The 19,973-nt window shown below is 43.5% G+C and overlaps 1 protein-coding gene and 1 pseudogene across 47 annotated transcripts in view; one reads left to right on the top strand and one right to left on the bottom strand.

The window, feature by feature from the left end:
• Positions 1-19,973, top strand: part of CELF4 (CUGBP Elav-like family member 4) — a 1,013,450-nt gene that overhangs the window by 780,741 nt on the left and 212,736 nt on the right. The window lies entirely within an intron of this gene.
• LOC133375735 (5S ribosomal RNA) lies at positions 10,719-10,837 on the bottom strand (annotated as a pseudogene).

The following is a 19,973-nucleotide window of genomic DNA, read 5'->3' as shown; positions in this document are numbered from 1 at the left end:
AGAGGGTGTGATGCCATCAGCCTTCAAGGAGGCAATTGTAAAGCCCATCTTAAAGAAGCCCTCCTTGGATCCCCAAGTGTTAGATAACTTCCGCCCAATTTCGAATCTACCATTTCTGGGCAAGGTCATTGAGCGAGTGGTGGCCAACCAGTTGACAGCATACTTGGATGAAACGGATTATTTGGATCCATACCAATCGGGTTTCAGGACTGGTCACGGAACTGAAACAGCCTTGGTCGCTCTGGTTGATGATTTGAGGAGGGCATTAGATAGGGGAGAATCCACCTTTCTTGTCCTCCTCGATCTCTCAGCGGCTTTTGATACTGTCGACCACAGTATCCTTCTGCTTCGCCTGGAGGGATTGGGAATTGGAGGCACTGTATTACAGTGGTTCCATTCCTTTCTCTCCGACAGGTACCAACAGGTAGCGTTGGGGGAGGAGGTATCAGACCCTTGGCCTCTCAATTGTGGTGTGCCACAGGGCTCTATCCTCTCTCCCATGCTATTTAACATCTATATGAAGCCGCTGGGAGCAATCATCAGGAGATTTGGGCTGCAGTGTCATCAATATGCGGATGACACTCAGCTCTATCTCTCGTTTAAATCTTCACCAGAGTTGGCTGTGGAGACCTTGTCCAACTGCCTGGAATCCGTGAGTGGATGGATGGGAAGGAACAAGCTGAAGTTGAACCCTGATAAAACCGAGGTACTACTTGTGGGGGACAAGAGAAGGTTGGGTGACATTGACCTGAAGTTCAATGGGGTGAGTTTACCCCTAAAGGACCAGGTCCGCAGCCTTGGGGTTGTGCTTGATTCCAGGCTGTCCATGGAGGCTCAGATTTCGGCAGTGAGCCGGGCAGCCTGGTACCAACTACACCTCATACGAAGGCTGCAACCCTACCTTCCTGTTCATCAGCTCCCACTGGTGGTACACGCCCTGATCACCTCTCGTTTGGACTACTGTAATGCGCTCTACGTGGGGTTACCCTTGAAAACGGTCCGGAAATTACAACTGATACAAAATGCGGCGGCTCGACTACTTACGAATAGTCCCCGCCGAGATCACATCACACCAGAGTTGTTCGACCTACACTGGCTTCCAGTTGTTTTCCGAGCCCAATTCAAGGTGTTGGTATTGACCTTTAAATCCCTATATGGTTTCGGCCCAGTTTATCTCACGGAGCGCCTTCAATGCCACCAATTATGCCGCCCGACAAGATCGGCCACACAGGGCCTTCTCTCAATCCCGCCAACAAAAACAGCCAGATTGGCGGGTACAAGAGAGAGGGCATTCTCAGTGGCGGCCCCCACTCTTTGGAACTCCCTCCCACAAGATCTCCGGCATGCCTCTTCCCTAAATGTATTTCGGAAAGCCTTAAAGACCTGGCTTTTTCAGCAGGCCTTCGGGGTATCCGGGGAGGGTTAATCGATATAATTGTAATGCCTCCTACCCAGTTTTAATATTGTTGTTGTAGATCTATTGTTTTTATTGTATTACTGTATTTTATTAATTGTATTTTAATAATTTTGTAAGTCGCCTAGAGTGGCCATTGGCCAGATAGGCGACAAAGAAATTAAATTTATTATTATTATTATTATTATTATTATTATTCATTCCTGATGGTTTGGGGAGGGGGGTTGGTTCTCACTTGGTCTCATGCTGGATGGCTGCTGATAGATGGATGTGTGTGATGCAATTTTCTCTGCAATGCTTTCTCTTTTTTTGCAGGCCCATAATGCAGGGAGTCCACATGATTAATTTGAAAGAGGGCCCTGTCAAATGTGGCTAACATTTGTTATATGCTATTGTAAGGGTGGGGGCCCTCAGGGCCGGGACTGAATGTGGCCCTCCAGGCCTCTCCATCCGGCCCTCAGAACTCTCCCCAGGCCATACCACTCTCCAGCCACACTCCTTCTCCCCAGGCCATACCACTCTCTGCCATTGCTTTGCATCTCCCTTGAGTGTTTTTAGTTGGCTGGCATGTGCCCTTGAACCCTCATCATCCTTCTTGCTTGCCTGGATGGAAGACAGAGTCTGGTGTGCGAGGGTATGTAGGAACAGAGTAAAATTAACTGCAAACAAATTGGGATCTGAGCATCCAAATGCCACAAAATAGAACAGGACTGTAAAGCAGCCTTTCCCAACCTTTGGGTCCCCAGATGTTGCTGGACTACCGTTCCCATCATTCCTGACCATTGGCCATGCTGGCTGGGGCTGATGGGAGTTGTAGTCCAGCAACATCTACAGGTTTGGAAAGGCTGCAATAAACGTTATGGGCAATATTCAGCTAAATAATTGAACAAGCAATGAATCACTTCTGCTTGTGCAATGGGAATTCACTCCTCTCTTCCCCTGGGCACACCCTGCACTGTCCCCAAATCTGCTCCAGAGGGTTGGGGGGAAATCTAGAATAGATTTTGGGGGTGCATGGGGGGAGAGATAGTGCTTAGCACTATATTGAATACAACCCTATATAACAAATTTGATATAAACAATTTTATATTATTATCATCATCATCAACAACAACAATAATAAATTGAACTTATATCTGAAAGAGTGTATTGTTAAATATAAACAAATTAAAATTAACATAACTTTAAATACTCAGTATAACTAAACCAGACGGGTTTCGAGCAAAGGCCTTCTTCGATGGTCTGAACATATATACAGTATGTAACACAGAAAAAGAATATGTCAGTGCAAAATACTCCATACAATTAAAGCAAAAGGAAAAAAATATGAACTTAAATCTGAGTAAGAACATCCGTTAAGGCTCATTGCCTTATTCCTGATCAAACCATTGAATTAGAAGAGTGTATGTTTAATAGCAAACAATAACACTCAAAAAGGAGCCATGGGCTCCCCATTTAGTTAGGATCTCTGAGACAGCTCATAATTATAATCATCGTATAACTCTTATGGCCCAAATAATGAACCAACACAAAAAGCTGTACTTCACAAGGGAATGTGGCCCCCAGGTCTGAAAATGCTCCCCCACCCCTGAACTATGGAAATGCCTGACATAGTGATAGATGTGGATATGTGTAAAGGGAGGCATGTACCTCAATGAAGGATTCCGTGCATCTCTCGGTGCATCCACACATCTGCTCATTGCACCCACTTGTGATCTTTGCTGGTAGAAGGCAGCCATCTCTCCCACCCATTGAAAAGGGTGATGGGCAAGCATTTTACAGAACCAATCACTACCATTCATATTTTAAGCCCTGTTCGGATATCTTCTATATGTGCAAACAGAGGTAATGGGATTGGGCCCACCTCTACCCCAAAACATATTTCATCATCACCATCTGTCCGTACACTGCTTTTTATTTAAAAAATTGTTTCAAATATGTATTTGTTACAAACATACATCAATGAAAGATACAAAATAAGTGACATACATAAAGAATACAGTGTGTGTTTGTCATGCAAACATATCATTAATTACTAAATATAAATTATATTAGTATTTAATGAAGCTATTCGTTTTCATATCTTCCTTCTTTGTAATTCCTGTTACATTTCTTTTGTTGCAACTCACATACTTCTGATTATTTGAAACACCATCTAACAGTTTGCTCATCAAAACACATGAAAGCCATACTGAGCATTTGAGAGATAATGGCTTCTCTGAGAATACAATATAAAAGGAGACCATATTTCCATGATTTCTTTCTGTTCAATACCCATTTCTCTTGACCTTATAAAAAATGTTAATTTTGACATTAATGCTAGTTCCCAGAGATTATTAATGCAGTCGTTCACCAATGATGGTTTTGGGGTTTTCCATTTTTAAGCATATAGTGATCTTCCTGCTACTATCATGTAAGATGTTAGCTCTGTGCGTTCATTATTTCTTAAGTGAGGTTTCCCACAGGCAACTGATTGGCCACTGTGAGAACAGGATCCTGGACTAGATGGGCCATTGACCTGATCCAGCAGGCTCTTCTTAAACTCTTAGGTTCTTATGTTCTTCAACAACAAATTTAATGGTTCAAACACTATGGGTTATATTAAACTAGCTCCTACTCAGAGTCGACTCATTGAAATTAATGAACCTAAGTTAGGCATGTCCATCAACTTCAACGGGTCTGCTCTGGGTAACTAGAATTGAATACCACCCAATATTATATTGTAATATTTCAGATATTACATTTGTGACCATTTCACAATATTTTTGTGCTAAAGGACATGCCCACCACATATGGAAGTAAAGACCTGGATCTTTTCTTCACTGACAGCACATTTTTGACTGGTGTCATATGCTACCTCACCATAACTTTATAATGTTTTTCTCTTATTGCTTGACTTAACAAGAAATGATGTGCTTTTCCCCACAGATCCTCCCAGACTTCCATAGAACTATAGTTACCAGTATCTTCGGCCCATTTTATCATACAATCTTTAATTTGCTCAGATTTACTGTGTGATGCTTTTGCATGGTAAATCGTGTTGAAAGTGACTCATAAGATGATAAAAATTACATAATAAAATACAACATTTCAAGATTATGCACCAACCATGACAATATCAAAATGTAAATAGATATACAGATATGAATAGACAAATCACAACATCTCATATCAATAAAAATATGCTAAGATTAACCAATCTGCTAATGTTTCATGACTATACAAGAATATAATCCAAATAGCAGCAAAAATAAATGCATCTGCTCCAAAACTAAATGTAGCCCCCAGCAACAAGCCCTTAAGCAAGATAGTCTTTCAGCACCTTGAGTGGCCTGGGCAGCTGGAGTCAGTTGGGGTCCCACCCTCCTAGGCTGTGTGGAAATGAGCCAGACAGACCTACCTGACCCCCTATAGGCCATTTTGACAGGTTGGCTGAGCCTCACAACTGCCAATCATCTGATGTCACAATGAAACCAGGTGACCTAAAGCAACAACAACAACAAAATCCTTTGTGGACACAGCTCAAACCGTGCCCACAGAGTTGCTTTGAACTGCTGACTCCAATTTAACTGGTAATGAAAATGGTATTTGAGACACAGAATAAAGGTTCCTGGTGCTGGCACTGCTGAGATCCACATTACAGAATGTTTTAGGCAGAGTTTGGAAAAGTTCCTTTTTTAAAACTACAACTCCCATCAGCCCCAGCCAGCATGGCCACTGGATTGGGCTGGTGGGAGTTGTAGTTCAAAAAAGGAACTTTTCCAAGCTCTTGTTTTAGGGCTCATGTGGGAAGCACCACTCAGGTCCCCTTAGCTATATACCTACCTCCATTTCGCAGCCTACAGGGGGAATAAGTTAGGTTTCTATTGCCGTCTCCAGTCAAGGAACTGATGCAGAGATTATGAGCTCCATTAGCAACTCCCCTGCTTCCAAATGTAACTCTAATACTTCAGAGGGCAGTGTACATGTAGGGAGTGATGATTATCCCTGCACCCTCAAGATCATTTTAGAAGAAGCAAAAACTAGCAGTGTTGCTCTGTTTTCTTGGGGAAGTGATTAATTGGCAATAGAAATACCCCAGGAGTTTCTTGGTTGCTGTTATGAAGACTTTAGATTGGGAGGGGTAGTGGACTTTGAAATATATGTCTACATATCTAAATGAAATATTTAACTGCATGACTTTGATTGCTGGGTAACTGCTAGCTCCAGGCAGGAGAATGCCAAACTTAAAATTTGATCGAAGCCATTTCCTTTAGCCCACTCTATTAGACTTCTGAGCAGCCAATCAGAGAACAGTTCCTAATTTACTTTGGAGGCCTGCTCAGCTTTGTATCCTAGCCGGTGACCCACCCGCACACTCCTTGTCTCATTTTATAGATGTGCAGCAAAGGATTGTTGGTTATACTCTTGTACGGAAGCAAAAAGTAGATGCACTTTGTTGGCCAGTTAGACCCCATTCTCCATCACTCAGGTCTCATTATGACAGCCACAACTGATGTCAAGGATGGGGAACATGAGGCTCACCAGGCACTACCGGACTCCAGTTCCCTTTATCCCTGATTATTCTCTGTGCTGACTGCAGCTGAGTGGAGTTGGAATCCAACAACATCTGGAGGGCTACAGCAGTCCTCATCCCTGATTCACAGAGTAAAGAACCACAAAGTAGGGATAGAAAGATCTGTTGATTTCAGATCTCTCTGTTTCTCATTTTTCCAATCTTAAATTCAGTTCTCCACATTTCAGCAGCAATTTGCATGTTTTTTAAAAAAAAATCCTCTTGAAAACTCTCCAGCATTTTACTGTGAATTTATTTATTTATTTATTTATTTGATTTATATCCTGCCCATCCTCCCAGCAGGAGCCAAGGGCGGCAAACAAAAGCACTATTTCTCCTAATAAACATTTTTTGTAGGCAGTTTTCACTGATGTACACATTCTTGCAAGCCGTTTGTCACTATATAATGCATATTTGCATGTTATTTTTACTCATACAATATCTTCCTTTTTATGCACACTTTCCCCTAATATATGCATTTTTGTGACCGTTGTCTGGTTGGCGAGCTGCATTGCCAAATTTGGATAAGTGTGGATTTTGAACTACGGCTCTGTTTCAGAAAGTGTGGCTTGGACAGTTTCAGCTTGAAATGAGAACTGAATCGAAATTCTCACCCATCCCTATCACAACGTGACGCGTATCTCGGGGGATTTCAGTGTTGCGAGCAGGTTTTTTGAGCATGTCCTCATGGAACAACATGGCCTAGTTTTCATAGGCTGATCAGAGGAAAAACTAACAAGTGACTTCTCATTTTTGCCAGAACTATCTTGTCTGTTGAACCCTAATTACTGAATTAAAGGAAAACAGGTTTATTGTACAGGGTTATATATTGCACCCCCAGAGAGCCTGTTAACACAGGCTTGCAGCAGCATTTTTCCAAGTCCAAAGAAAGCAGGGAAGCTGGCTTGTGTTTAGGAGGACAGTACAGAGTTAATTCACTGTGAACATTAGAAGTTGCCTTATACTGAGTCAGACCATTGGTTCATCTAACTCAGTATTGTCTACACTGACTGGAAGTGGCTCTCCAGGGTTTCAGACAGGAGTATCTCCTAGCCCTACCTAGAGATGCTGGGGATTGAACTTGGGACGTTCTGCATGCAAAACAGATGCTCTACTGCTAAGCTATGAACCTTCCCCTAGTTAAGACTAGGAATGGAGAAATCTACCCCTTCCCTGAGCACAACACAAGCACAAGGTGGATATATTAGTTCCTGAATACCTTGAATGATGAATTGCAATCTTAGCATCAGTGTCACAACATTCGGAATGCTGGCTTCCATCCTAAAAGAAACAGTGGCCTGATCCATATCTCTTGCAGATCGAAACCATGGTTTAGTGTGAATGTTCAAGTGTGCAGGCTCTGAGCGAGGGGATTACGGCTGCTTTGCTCCTCCTGGTACATTTTGCGGCTGCACCACACTGAACTAAGCTACGGTTTGGCTTAGCATGTTGTCTGAAGCCAGGCTCCTGGCTTTGCTTTCCCAAACAAACAACGAGCCAGGCAAACACAACTGGACAAACCTTGGTTGCATCTCATGGTTTGTCTGCAGAGAGCTAAACCATGACCACTTCGTAGTGATAAAGTAATCTCAATCCTGCACTCAACAACATTGTAAAGCCATTATGAAATGCCCCCTGCAAACAAGGCAGAAAAAGGGAAGCTTCTTTCACAAGAGAATAAAAGTTTGAGAAGTTGGAATATGTTTCAGCACAACTTAGGTTTGAGGTTCAACCTTTTTGGTGTCCTTGCTTGACAATGTGTGTGAGTGTGTGGGTATATACTGCAGGGTGCAAGCCCTCTCACAGATACAGAGAGGCTGGGGCTACTTCCAGCTTTTGAGGCCATAATGAAACCAAACATAAGAACATAAGCAGAGTCTGCTGAATCAGGCCAATGGCTCATCCAGTCCTGAATCCTGTTCTCACAGTGGCCAACCAGATGCCCTAATGGGACACCCGCAAGGAAGAACTGAGCACAATACTCTCCCCTCCTGCGCTTTCCAGCAAATGGTATTCGGAAGCATCCTGCCTCTGACTGTGGAAGCAGAGCACAGCCATCATGGCTAGTAGCTACTGACAGCCTTTTCCTCCATGAATTTGCCTAATCCTCTTTTAAAGCCATCCAAGTTGGTGGCCATCACTGTCTCTTGTGGGAGCAAATTCCATAATTTAACTATGCGCAGTGTGGAGAAGTAGTTTCTTTTTTCTGTCCTGAATCTTCCATAAAATATGACGACACACATACTTGATACTGCACCAGCCACTTAATAGTGGTTTCTTTATATAATCAGCTGACCTGTGAGAGCAAATTCATCATGGTCTAATCTTATGACATCAGAACCAATATATTCTATTAATATTTATGGACACTTAAAAATCTTTAATGTGACAAAATCTATATCAGTTAACAAAAAAAGAGCATGTTATCCCTTATATACCCAGTTGATCACTGTGCTCTGCAGGTGAGGGCCTCCTGCAGATACCATCTTATCAGGAGGTCCGTTCCGTACAACATAGGATGTGGCAGCGGCGTCACTAGCGGGAGTGCAGGGGGTGCAGACCTCTGGTGCGTGCCCTCCCAGGGGCATGGATGAGGTGGCTGGGCTTGCGTGTGCACATACGCACGCTCGTACTCGAGGCCAGCCACCCCGTCCATGCCCCTGGGAGGGCGCGCGCCGGAGGGGCACCCAGCCAGAGAAGGCCTGGGAACGCCGGCGCGCCTCCCTCGTCCCGTCAACGCTGCTTCCGGTCTCGCCCGCCCGCCTCGGAGGAGTTGGAGCAGACTTGCCGGGCAACGGCGCGGGGCAGGGTGGCTCTGGGTGTCACCCCCCTCATGGTGACACCCGGGTGCGGGCCGCACCCTCCGCACCCCGGTAGTGACGCTCCTGGGATGTGGACCTTTAGTGTAGTGGCACCCACCCTTTGGAATTCCCTCCCCTTAAATATTAGACAGGCGCCATCTCTGCTATCTTTTCAGCGCCTACTGAAGACCTTCCTCTTTCAACAAGCCTTTTAAGCAGAGACCTTATCCCAGTCTGTGTCTGTGTCAGAATTGCTTTTTAAAACGTTTTTAAAGGGTTTTTTTTTTAAAAAAGATGCTTTTACTATGGTTTTAAAGATTTCATATATTTTAAAGTCTGTTTTTTAAGATGTTCTAAAGTGTTTTCAGTGTTTCTATTTGCTGCCCTGGGCTCCTACTGGGAAGAAGAGTTTTATTATTATTACTATTATTATTAACAACCACAACAACACTAACATCATCATCATCAACAACAACAACAACAATAATAATAGGCCGGAGCCAAATGGCCGTCTTGCCTTCCCCCAGTATACTGTGTCCTCTTGTTCTCCTTTTGCTTTCCCCTCCACTAGCACAGTCTAGAGAAAGAAGCTGTTGTTGATGTTGTTTAAAAACAAACACACTCCCAGTTCACTCCAAGACCTTCCCTATCTTTTTTGCCCCCCAGCCGGGTCCCCTTTCCCCTTATTGGAGGGCTGGTCAATACATTTCATCTTTCCTCTCCCCTTTGTGAGCCTTGTTTTCATATCTCAGATAATCATTTCTCTCTCATCCACCGTGCTGAAGGGGAAAAAGTCGGGAGAGGAGAAGAGCCGAGATTGCTGGAGTCTCGTTTGATAAAGGATCTCTCACTCACTCTCTTTCGTCTTACCATATTCCTTCAGCCTGTCCTTTTCTTAAAAAAAAAAAAAATCAAGCCCACACATATGGTTTTCTGGGTTTCTGATGCTGGCCAAGCCGTCCACCCTCCATTTGTATTCCTCCAAGGAGCTCGGAGTGGCATATATGCTTCTCCACCCCCACCCCCAGCATGTTATCCTAGAGTTGGAGAAATTGGATGCACTTTGCTTTAAAATGCAGTTTGCCTCCCCGAAACAAAATCCAACCTGGAACACAGCCATCCTTTGAAATGTGCCATTCTCCAAATATTGCAGTGCAGTTCTCTAGCCAAGCAATGTGTGCAAAAATAGAGGTACTAATGGAGAGTGTGCATAAGATGCTTATGTTAGTGAAAACAAGCATACAAACACACATATTAGAGGAAATTGCTTTGCAAATGTGTGTATTAGACAAAAATGCATACAAAACTGTGTATATCAGGAGAAATTTGAACTAAAATGGTGATGAATTTTCATGAGGACTTTTAAAAAAACAACAGACCGATGTTGAAAAGTGAAGAACCAAACTTGAGACTGGAAAAATGAGAAACCAGAAATGAGATGTTCACCCACCTCTATTTTACCCTCACACCAACCCAGCGGAGTAGGTTAGGTTGAGAGCTGGTGACTGGCCCAAAGGTCCCCCAATCACCTTCATGGCTGAGTGGGGGCATCAACCTTGGTCTCCCAGATCCTAAGCCTAACACACTCACCCAGGGGTTCCCATACTTCCTCCCCCCCCCCCATGGACCACTTGAAATTTGCTGATGGTCTTGGTGGACTACTTCAGGATTTTTCTGCCTGTTGTAGCTATTGGCAATGTGCTGTGGTAGACACTGTGTAACTGGATTATATTTTTATTGTATCTTTTATTCCTTACATTGCATGTTATATTATAATTTGCATTCCACAGAATTCAAATTGTATTATGATAAAATATGATTGTGTTGTTATATGTTTTCAAGTCCGTTACGACTTATGGCAACCCTATGGATCTCTTTTTTGGATATATTCATAGGGTTTTCATGGTAAGAGGTATTCAGAGGTGGTTTACCATCGCCTTCCTCTCTAAACCTACGGCACCCGGTATTCCCAGGTGGTCTCCCATCCAAGTACTAACCTGGCCTGACCCTGCTTAGCTTCCAAGATCAGACGAGATCAGACGTGTTCAGTGTAGCATGGCTGTAGGCTAAAATACAGTATAAGAAATAAAAGATGCAATAAAATGAAATTAAAAATCGATGTGAATATTTAATGTGGACATGTCAAGGACCAGCTGAGTGAAACTTGAGGACCACAATTTGTTTGCTTGTTTGTTACATTTATATCCCTCCCTTCCTCCCAGTAGGGCCCAGTTTGGAAACCTCTGCTCTAACCACTGCACCACACTGGCTGAATGGGATCTGAATTGTGGGGAGGGGACTAGCATTGGCTTTGTCCTGCTACTGGACCATCCTTCAAAAGCCCAGGTCACAATCCAGCAGAGCTGAGAATACTCAGCGTGCAATCCTAAGCATTCATTCACTGGCGATCACTCGTGGCCAAGTAAGATTGTCTTCTAAGATAAGGTCTTTAACCGTGGGTCCGTAAGCATCACACAAGGGAATAAGCCCCATTTAACATAATGGGACTTACTCTCCAAGTACTCATGCATAGGGTTGATATGTCAAGCCTTTTAAAATCAACAGGCTTGAAACACACTGAACTACTGTGTAGGATTGTTGCCTTTACTTTTGTCCAGATTACATTTCAGATTGCAGAGACAGAGACATATTCTGTGGACCTGCTTCTCTCTGTTTCATCTCTTTGTTTTGGGGGTGGGGTGGGGGGGTAAAGGTTATGTGACATGATGTTAATGAATTAGGGCTCCTTGAGACCTGTTTCTTTAGCACGTAGCCTGCTTTGCTTGCAGAAAACTAATGCAGAGGTTAGACCATGTCTGGTCTTTGTTGAACATCCGTTTTGCTTTGTTTATGGGGTGGTTATATGGCAACAAGCATTCATCCTGATTTGCTTACAGGGTGTTTCCACGTCTTCCCCTTAATCATTAGTTCAGCCCACCGTTTTCAGTGTATTTCTCCATCATTTACCTAACCACAAAAAAGTATCCGTGTTTGTGTTTTGTTTTTTTAAAAAAGAGTAGATTTGTTGGGCTAGGGCATGAGAGCTTTTTAATCCACTTTAATTGCGCAAACACACATTTCCAGAATGAGCTTGAATGCCCTCTTGCCAAATAGCGGTGGAGATTCTCTTAGCCTTCCCCTACTTTCTGCTCTGATTCATTGACTGTTGCTTACTGGCAGGCTGGCAGAGCTCACAACTGGGATAATGTCATGCCATGCTTCCCCCCCCCCTTCAGCTCCACAATATCAGGTTGATGTTAGCACGCACACACTTCCCATGTGATTTGCACCTTCAAAAGGATCCCCAGTCATCACTAGGAAGGGCCCTTCGAACTGGAATCAGAAACATATATTTTCCTCAATATTGCCCTGTCCCTGATTTCCAACCCAGGCAGGGGAGCCGTTCAAGATTGTCAGCAGTCAAAGGCCTTAGTCTTCAGCAAGAGATCCAGATGACCACTAGAGCGGGAGTAGGTGTGTCAGCAACATCCTGACACCAATAGAAAGTTGATGTACTCAACCTGGCTGACCCTCTCTTCCTGGAGTACTAGTCATCCTGACTGTACTTATGATCATGGTTGTGACTCCCAAGTTGAACGCTGTCATAGGGTACCTCATTCTGGCAATGCCGCTGGGACCAAGCTTTGGTGCTGAGTTCTTGAAACTGGTGTTGTGGAGGACCCAGTGGTGATTTTGGGAGTCCAGATGCAGGAAGATGGGTCTTGTTTGGACTTATTAGGTTTCCCAATTCTGAATTACCTTGGGGTTTCCTCTTGGTGTTCCATGTCCCCCTGGTCTTGATTCAGTGGGAAGCACTTTGATGACTCCTTTAAAGGTCAGACTAAAACCTGTAGTGGATCCCATGCCTCACTGACATGGAGTCACCAGCCACTACTGTCCTAATTCATGTTGGGGTCCTCTGTTGACAAGACTTGTCCAATTCCAGCTCCTAACAGATATCATGGAAAATATGAGTATCTCTCAAGGTTTGCAAGAAAAAAGAACTGTCCGTATTAGTTATGGGACACACTAGAGTCCCCAGTTCTTCACATTTCCATGGTGGGTTATTATACCTTGGGTTATGATCTCAGTGGTTTCCTCTTGGTGATCCATGTCTCCCTAGTCCTGATTCATGCTGGGGCCCATGTTGGGGTCCTCTGCTACTGAGACTTGTCCAATTTCAGCTCCTAACAGATATCATGGAAAATTTGAGTATCTGTCTCAAGGTTTGCAAGGCAAAAGAACTGTGCCTATAAGTTATGGGTAAACAACTTATTTCTTCATTTCCTGTCTTCAGAACTTTCAAACATGGCATAGAGTTTTCTTTTCTTTTGCTCTTTTTTTTTTAAAAAAAAGAAAAGGCGAAGAATAAGAGTAACATTGGCCATTCTCCAAATTCTGTTGAACATGCCACCTGGAAGAAACAGAGACATCTGGAAAAAATCCTTTCCGGATCTCTGAGGAAATTACAAAAGAAATACCGGATGATTGGAAAGAGAGGCCTTTATGGGATTCTTTCGTTATCAGCCAATTTTGCTTTGAATTATTTTTTTCCTAAGTAACATATGTTCAGGATTTTAATAGGAAATCTTTGGGTGCTGGGTGGCTATTTATGAACTTCTTAAAGGGTGAATATTTCGAAAACTTAAGGGAGAAAAAAACATGGAGGGAGGAAGGTCTGATTGTAAAATATATGCGGACAAATAATCAGGATGGGGTAAAATGTAAAGTGTGCAATCCCGTGCATGCTTACTTGGGAGTAAACCCATAGACCTCAGTGTGACTTACTTCCAAGTAGACAGGTATTGGCTTGCTCTGTCAGTTCGTAATGCGGTCTAGAAACGTCATTTTTATTTTTAAAAAAACTCTCTATTTTTAATAGGAATACCTGCCTAATTCTTTTCTGTAGCAGTTTTCCTTTCTCACACTTTTCTCGTGCAAAAGAAATGTTATCTTCTTATGCATTCCAATCCTATTTATATATGAATGGAAATGGACTGCCTGCAAGTCAATTCTGACTTATGGCGACCCTATGAATTGGGTTTCATGGTAAGTGGTATTCAGAGGTGGTTTCACCATTGCCTTCCTCTGAGGCTGAGAGGCAGTGACTGGCCCAAGGTCACCCAGTGAGCTTCATGGCTGTGTGGGGATTTGAACCCTGGTCTCCCAGGTCCTAACCACTATGCCATGTTTAAATATGTGATGATGATCTTTCAAAGGAGTCCTTTGTTGTTTTATTATTTTTACTATTATCGGTTTTGACAACTCTGTTTCCAGATAACTCTTGCACTAAAGATGAACATATAGATCAAAGATAGGTTGCCTGATCCAAAACTCCTGAAAGCTGGACAGGTATGCAAAGTAATATAATGGTACAGTAGGGCCCCACTCATACGGCGGGTCACGTTCCGGACCCCCGCTGAAAAGCGGAACTCATTGAATAGAATGGCACGTGACGCCCGAAAACCGCCGTAAAAGCAGAACAAGCGCCGTATGAGTGGAGCTTTAGTCTAATTGCGTCTAACTGTGACCGCTTCATTAGCAAAGCGCCGTAAATCTGGGCCCTACTGTAATATGACACAATGTGAAGGTTTAGGACAGAAACTGAACTTTGAAAATTTCATTCAGACAAGCTTTCAAAAGTAGGGAAGAAGGTTCCTTCCTAGGCAGGCTCAAACCTTCTTCCCTGTAGCTCTCCACAAGATGCCTTGCAAACATCCCCCATGCCACAGTTGTCATTTGCCAAATTGACCTTGTACAAAAGAGTGAAATGACCAAGAAGTAGCTGTAATAATGCTGGAGTGAGGAACCTTTTTTGGACCAAGGGCCACATTATTCCTGTGGAAAGCTGCTGGGGGCCACATATCAGTAGTGGGCACTGCCATACCCCAAAGCATACTGAGACAGATCCACACACAATCACACAGCTTCTCACAAAAGCTGCTTCCCATGAAAGCAGAGGCATATGTTTATTTCTTAGTAACTCCATTCAAGTTGCACCTTCCATGTTATTCATAGACTTTTTTTTTACAAAATTTGAAGAGGTGAGGGGAAAGCTTTCCAACACCCTTTAGCTGTCCTCCCTACATAAAACACAAAAAGAACTCGGCAATCACAGCAGAAGAATGAAAACAGCATTAGTGCACAGCTGAATTGCAAATACTGTCTTGTAGCTGCAGAAGGCCTCAAACTTCAAAATGCCACTGCATCCCAGAACTTGCATGCATGCATTGCAAAAGGCATGGACAACTTTTTGCATATTTCCAAAGAGCATGTCTACCTCTCAGCCCAACTGATCTTCTTTCAGCAGATCTTCTTGTAGTGGAACTGCAACAGGAAATGTGCACAACATCACAACGATTTCCTCCCCTTAACTACTCCTTGCTGAACAGCTGATGGCCACGAAAGGACCCAGATGGCCTAATAAAATCTAACTATGGGCTGTATCTGGCCAGCAGGCTGGGGGTTTCCCATCCTGCAGTAAAGGTTTGCACCAGCAGTGATAGGTAGTCTTCATGAGTTCTCCTGGGTTTGTTTTCAGAGCTCTGAAACGGGGAGGTTTCTCCTAATAAACACATTTTTATAGGTAGCCTTGGCTAACGTTGCAAACAATTTTCTCCTAATATAATGAATTTTTGCATGTTATTTTCACTCATTTTCATTTTTATGTACACTTCCCCTACCATGAAAACCCCATTCATAGGGTCGCTATAAGTCAGGATTGACTTGAAGACAGTCCATTTCCATCCCCCCCCCAACATCTGTATTTTTGTAAACATTGCTTGGCCGGTGAACTGCATTGCAAAATATGGGTAAGTGCAAATTTGGAAGGATGTCTGTGTTTTGGTTCTCCTATCACTTCAGAAAGTGTGGGTGTGATAGATTCTGCTTGAAACGTGAACTGAACTAAATCTCTGTCCCATCCCTAATTCTGTGACACTTTTGCAGGTTTCCCACATTGCTACACATAATTTTGTTCTGTTTTATTTCTGCATTAACCTGTGATTAAAAACAACTTTCAAAATGCACATTTAAATTTGTGTTTTAAACAGGGATGGGCTAATAATATTTCCAGTCACTGTACCTTCACGTTTTCATCCACAAATCTGTTGCATCACATCTTTGCCTTGATCTGAAACAAGTTTTCTTGTGTGTATGAAAAACCATGTTTTAATATGCATTTCCTCTCAAAATATGTATGTCTAATATTGTTCTCTCTCTCTCTACATTTATAAACTATTTTGATACATGGTTTTTGTAGTGAGACATGTGTCATACCTTTCAGGAAGTGCAAAAGCTGGTTGGTAAATAAAGCTACAGTCCTATGCACACTGGGTATTAAGTCCCAGTGAAATGAATAGGGCTTACTTTTGAGCAGACACATATAGGAGTGTTCTGTGAGTCCCAATCCATACATCAGCCCATATTGATTGAATTCCTCAAGCATCCTTAACTTTAATAATTTCCTCTCAAAATGTGCATTTAAATGTATGTCCTCTCTCAGAATATGTATTAAAACATCTTGATATGGCGAAGGTGCAAAGAGCTGCATCGTAAAATTCAGAAAAGTGCAAAATTTGTTAGATAGCTATGTTCCCTTCCATGTATTCATTGGAGAGATTCAGATTGGGGTCATTTTGTATAGGTATTTGCAAAAGATCAAATTCCTCAAGCAAATCTACAAAGAGGGGGGTCATCTCACAGGCAGATAAGGCAGGCAGGATCCTATTTGCCATGAATCAGATTTGAGGCCAGAAGCATCACTTTGAATGGACCCCCATGTGTCAGGCCACTGAGGGTCCTCCTTACCCCTTGCCCACTGCCTCCTCAACTCGCACTTTATGTCATATATACAAGAATTCAAGCAACCTGGCCAACATCCTTTCATTTTCCCAATGTAATTTCCTTCCCTATTTTTTCCTGCTTAGCTGAGGTGGGGTGAATGACAGGAGGGGAAGAGATATTATCTCTGGTTTGTAAACATCTTGAACATTTGGAGACTTTGAAGCAGATGCTCTCACCTGCAAATTGTTTTCCCAGGCAGGCACCTGCATATGTTGGGGTTTTCCTCCCCCTATTAAGTCAGCCTCCAATGATTTACAGGTGGAAGCTTAGAAGTCTTCCTCCCCATTTCATCCTTTGTGTGTTCATTCCTAAACTGTTCCACCAGCAGCAGTAGTACCAGGAGCCCTGGTGAGTCAATTTGTTTAACAAATACACAGCGTACAAACAGAAGCTCACAGAGGCAGAGGAGAACAATGAGTTCTAACTCTGAAACCAACTGATGCAAAAAAAGAAAAAATTACCGATGGTGACACAGATCTTTCATGTCAGAGGAGCTACCCCTCTTCATAGTTCATCGCAATCCACAAGAGCTTGTCCAGCAGCTGCTCTCTTCCATTACACTGAGCTGATTTCTTCACCAAAGGTTCTCCTGCCAGTAAACGGTAGCATTCAATAAGGATAGATAAAGGAAGACTAGTAGCTTCTTACTTCCAGTGTGGCACCTGGTGGCCTGGTGGCTTCAGCACCTTGGAGAGCTCCTTGAAAGTTTGGACTAAACCCCAGAGCAGATTCCAATGCCCCACTGACATGGAGCAACCAAATGTCACTGATTTCTCCCTCTTGGGGTTTCTTTCTCTGCCTTCCTGCGGGCGTGGAAAAGGATGAAGGCAACTGTGTAACTAGAACAGAAATGGGGTGCTGCTGGATGGAGATTTTGTTTTTAAAAAAATTGCCTCTGGGGGTATATTCTACACTGGGAACCACCAGTGGACCACAAGTTTCATTCTGGTGGGCTGTGGCATTTGCAAAAAACAACAACAACATCATAGAGCATCTAGCACAGCCCGTTATATTTGCTATAAGAAGCAGAAGAAGCATTCATGAGTACTCCAAGACCTTCAGCTATTTCCAAGTGGTCTGGCGGGGAGGGAAGTGTGGAACCACTGCTCTGCACTACACATAGGAAACTGGAACATAGGAAAGTGCCTTACACTGAGTCAGACCCATTGGCCCAACTAACTCAGTGTTGTTTACACTGACAGGCAGTGGTCTTCCACGTTTCAGGCAGGATTCTCTCTCAGAGCTACCTGGAGATTCTGGGGAATGAAACTTCTGCACACAAAGCAGATGCTCCACTCCTGAGGTATGGCCCTTCCCTGTATAAGCTGTTTTGAAAACAGCCGTGGTTTCCCCCAAAGAATTCTGGGTTCCTAGTTTTGTGATGGAGCTGAGCTTTCTTAGGCCGTATTATCTCCATTATCCCAAGGAGAAGGAGATGAGAGCCATGATACTGAAACAGATTCGAAACAGCTTTGCATTTTTAGTAGAGACCGGGGTAGCAAACACGGTATCTTGTTGTCCCCGTCCTCATTGGCCGTGCTGGCTGGGGGTTGTGGGAGTTGGAGTCCTACATCTCGAGGGCACCATGTTGGGTACACCTGTTGTAAACAAATCAGGTTGTTGATTTATACTGGAAAGTTTCTCGGGACAAAAATCATTTACACTGTCCATTGAGAACAGGACATCAGTGTGGGGGGGTTGGCTGCAAAATTACAAGGAAAAAAACAGAGATGGGCCCTGTGTGACTTCTGATCCACCACCCCAATTACATCCTACCAGCTGCGTATGGTAATTCATTAAGGGTTTGATAAGTGTCCTGGTTTTGAGGCTTGGGTTGCACTGCAAAATAAAATAAAATAAAATATATGGGGAGGGTGTTGCTAAGCACAGGGATGGTGTTGAGCAACAGGGGCAGTGGGATGTGTTTAAATTTATTGAGCCCCAAATTGTGGAGAACTTAATCTGTGTGAAATATTAGAAGATATTTTGCTGCTATGAAAGGAGTTCCAAAATGAAGTCTCCTCCACTGGGGGGGGGGAATCAAGAAAAGATTGAACTGTCACCTACTAAGGCTACTTTGGGTATAGGCGATCTTCTTGGTTGATAGTAGGCTAAAATGCTCTGTCAAGGTTCTGTGAGCTCTGCGATTCTGAGCTAGTTCTAAATAACAGCAGCTTGATGCCATAATTGCTGTTCGAGCTTTTGCATTCCTGCTTGTCTTAGAGTGGAGGAAAAGGTTATCTATCACCCTTCTTCAGCCCTAACCTGCCTGGGATCGTGTGAGTCAGGCCAAGAGACCCAGTTGGCCATCAACTCCTTTCTCTACCTTCCATAAGTCTCTCGCATAGTTTCATGAACTTCTTCCAGCTTTTAAAGGGCCTCTTTTGTCCAAGTGCATCCCCAGCACATTTGGAATCTGACTGATTTCCCCCTTTTATCTTAGTCTCACCTGGAAGAGCTGTCAGAATTGTATTCACTATAACGTTTGAGAAGATCGGCTACTCTGTGCCCACCCACATCATACTACGTGGATCTACCTCTGTCCTTGAGTAACTGTCCTCTGTAGCTGCAACTCTGGGAATTATGAAAAGGAAAGGTGGCAGTTGCCCATAGGTGGTTGTGGGTACCAGTCCAAAGCACAGCACTGAAATTCTCTTAGGTCCTTGAATGGAAACATCTTGGTGATCTCCCATGAATAACAATGCTAGAGTTTGGATGGGCAGCAACAGACAAACACCAGCAGTATGTCTTTGGCATCCACCTACACTTTAACTTGGATGTTAGAAGCTGGATTTGTTGATGTTGTTTAAATCAAAGGTAGGTGGGAACAATAGAGTTTGGATCCTTTTGAACAAGGTGTGTGGGGGGGGGCTTTTATCTTCCCGTTCAAAGCGCCAACAGAGGAAGAGCCCGGCTTGGTGGCTCAACTGAAGGTCAGTCCTTCTCACAATGCAGGGTTGTCTGAAATAATCCTAGCCACCTCAGCCCCCATCCCTTTGATAAGGCTTTCTTTCTTCTCTCTATCTTTCCTGACCTTGTGATTCAGCTCCCTGTGCAGGAATGTGAACACATCTGCTGTCTTTTTTGTTTTATTTGTGAATGCACTCCCAGATGGCCTGCAAAATGCATGTAACTCTGGGAGTCTACCACCATGGCAGCCAGCACAACCAATGCCATAATCACTTCCCCATAGCCTAAAGGGAGGGAACGCTCCCCCCTTTTCCCCGTAGGGGAATTTACTTACCCATTGTACAATGGCAGGCTTGTTGACAAGTAATGAAGAGCGGGAGAAAATGGACTGGTGAATGTTTTTCTCTGATGCGGAGAGGTGTTTGTGTGTGAAAAGTGACTGGAAGGA

Source organism: Rhineura floridana, chromosome 1 (genome assembly GCF_030035675.1).
Source record: "Rhineura floridana isolate rRhiFlo1 chromosome 1, rRhiFlo1.hap2, whole genome shotgun sequence".
Classification (NCBI taxonomy): domain Eukaryota; kingdom Metazoa; phylum Chordata; class Lepidosauria; order Squamata; family Rhineuridae; genus Rhineura; species Rhineura floridana.
Note: the sequence above shows the minus strand (reverse complement) of the source record. Positions and strands in the feature narration are given on the sequence as shown.